The 2,732-nt window shown below is 25.6% G+C and overlaps 1 long non-coding RNA gene across 1 annotated transcript; it reads left to right on the top strand.

The window, feature by feature from the left end:
• On the top strand, positions 1,547–2,150 carry LOC110266602. Its single transcript, XR_002354035.1, has 2 exons — positions 1,547–1,690; positions 1,847–2,150. It is a non-coding gene; the product is annotated as an uncharacterized LOC110266602 (long non-coding RNA).

Consider the following 2,732-nt stretch of genomic DNA (forward strand, 5'->3'; position numbering starts at 1 on the left):
AAATTCTTTATATAGAATCATTATTATACGTAATATCTTATCATAAACTGTTATTTTTGTTGCTAATTCTTCTATTATTTGATTTTCTATTGATGTCATATAATCTCTTATAGTTCCTTTAGTATGAAACCCTATATAATTCTAGATATCTCCTCCAGACAGTTCACTAAGTTTTAGATTAGTAAAGGCTTCTAATAAAAAGGAATTCAACCAGTTCTCGAAAATTTCTTTTTCATTCTTTTTACAGTCTAAATCGAGCATTCTTTCTCCTTCCATTTCCTGAATTTTAGGAACGTATTTTGATGGTATTTTTGTGTACTTTGAATCTTTATTCATAAATCCTTTTTTAAAAACATAATTTTCAAAACCTGTTTCCCATTTAAATTGAGATTGATTATCCTTAGATGTTCCAGCTTTATTTTTTACATGTATTGGAATTGCTAGTTTTTCATCACTTGAATAATCTAGGATGTGTTCTTCATTTTCTATATTTTCAGAATTTACTAATTTTTCTTCTATTTGAAATTCTTGTTCCATAATATTATTTTCTTGAACCATTTTTAATTGTTTAAAAAGCATTATAACTTCTTCTAATTTTTCTTCAATATTCATAATTTCAATGGTGATTTTACTTTTAATTCTGTTATGTTGATTATATTTTGAAATTTTTCTTCTTTGGGATTCCCTTTCTAAAAATATTTATTTAATATCTGTTTAATTTCGTTAATATTAGGTTCCTCTTTTTTCTTATTTCTTTAAAATTTTATGGATATATACTAATATTTCTTCAAGCATATCTACTATAGAATTTAATTGTGGGTTAAAAGTATGATAAAGATGTGGAGAATCATTTCCATGGTAACATTTTTTAGAAATTTCGTGTGAAATATAAGTTTTTTCAGGTTTTTGAAGTCTTTCAATAAAACTTATAGTAAAATAAAGATTTTGAAAAAAATCATTTTGTATTGATTTTAAGAATTCGATGTCATTACAATTAACATTAGTTAAAATTATTAGTTTTTGATCTATTAATTTTGATAATTTAATTATTTCTTCTCTTAAATCTTCTAATTTATTTTTTTCTATTAGGTAATGCTTTTCTTATAAAAAGCTATGGTTTTAAGTGTTTTGTAGTAAAAAGTGTGGTTTTAGAATGTATGGTTTAGGTCTTACCATAAAGGCGTCTTTAAAAAAGGTTGTTTTTGGATCTTTATTTGAGTGGTGGCCATATATAAAAGTTACTACCTCACAATATTGTATGGCCAGTGAAATATCAACTAATTTTAAAATTTTTTTTAATTTGACGTGGTTAAAAGAATTTTTCATGAATAAAAAAAAGATTCTCAAATAAATTAGAATAATACTGTATTTTTACTATAAAATTGTATGACTTATGAAAGTGATATTTTAGTTTATATATATTTGCACGAAATTTAACCAGCCATCAACAAAAAATAACACTTGTTATTATCTTTTCATGGATCTATAGATATATTTCATCATATAAAAATATATTATTTCATGGTAGGATTAGTATATATACACGCTGCATCTATCGGATTTATGTACACAGTACACCAAAGATACTATATATATTAAAATTAGTAGACTAAGCGTTACAGATAGAGTGTTTGATAAATGGCAAAGTTAACTATGGCAAACCTTTTTGCACTTTCCCTTTTGCTTTCAGGTTCAAATATACCATCTTCATATCTCATTCTCATGCATGTTAATTAATAAATATCTTGTTAATGTCCTTGGTTTATTGTTTATTAAAAGAAAGATGTAATATTTGACATGAAAATTGTATTCTTTAATTAAATTAATTTATTGAATGTGTTTGCAGTGAGAATTGAACGGTGTGAAGGCACAATTTGCCGTCGTTATGAAGTTCTCATCGAGAACTGCGAATCTGGAATTTGCTACAACGAGTGTACGAAGGCGGCAAAGGTTTCTCAGGTTCTAGAATCGTCACGTTGCCTTAGATCTGGCGTTTGTCTTTGCGAGTATTTTTGCACATAGCGGAAGAAAAAAAAATAGTAATAAAGATTTAAATAATTCTCATTATATAGGTTCTTATTGAAAACCTGTCCAATGAATGAATGAAATGACTATTTTCTCATCGAAAAGAATAGAGATTTATTAAATAATTCTTTATTCAAGAGTGAACAATCTTATATATTTATGTTCCAAAGTAAAAAATTATAGAAAATTATATGGTACAGATCTAAATCTGTACAGATTTAAAGATTTGCTTACTTAAACCACACTTTTTAAAGCCACATTTTTCACTTAAAACCGTAGCTCTTCACAAAGAAAAGCGTCACCTAATGAAAAAAAGTAAATTAGAAGATTTAAGAGAAGAAATAATTAAGTTATCAAAATTAATAGATCAAAAATTAATGATTTTAACTAATGTTAACTGTAATGACACCGAATTCTTAAAATCAATACAAAATGATTTTTCTCAAAATCTTTATTTTACTATAAGCTTTATTGAAGGACTTCAAAAACCTGAAAAAACTTATTTTTCACACAGAATTTCTAAGAAATGTTATCATGGAAATGATTCCCCACATCTTTATCATACTTTTAACCCACAATTAAATTCTATAGTAGATATGCTTGAAGAAATACTAGTATCCATAAAATTTCAAAGAAATAAGGAAAAAGAAAATCCAAAAGAAGAAAGTTTTCATCTCTTGATGCAAAATCAGGATATTGGCAGCTTC

Source organism: Arachis ipaensis, chromosome B09 (genome assembly GCF_000816755.2).
Source record: "Arachis ipaensis cultivar K30076 chromosome B09, Araip1.1, whole genome shotgun sequence".
NCBI classification, from domain to species: domain Eukaryota; kingdom Viridiplantae; phylum Streptophyta; class Magnoliopsida; order Fabales; family Fabaceae; genus Arachis; species Arachis ipaensis.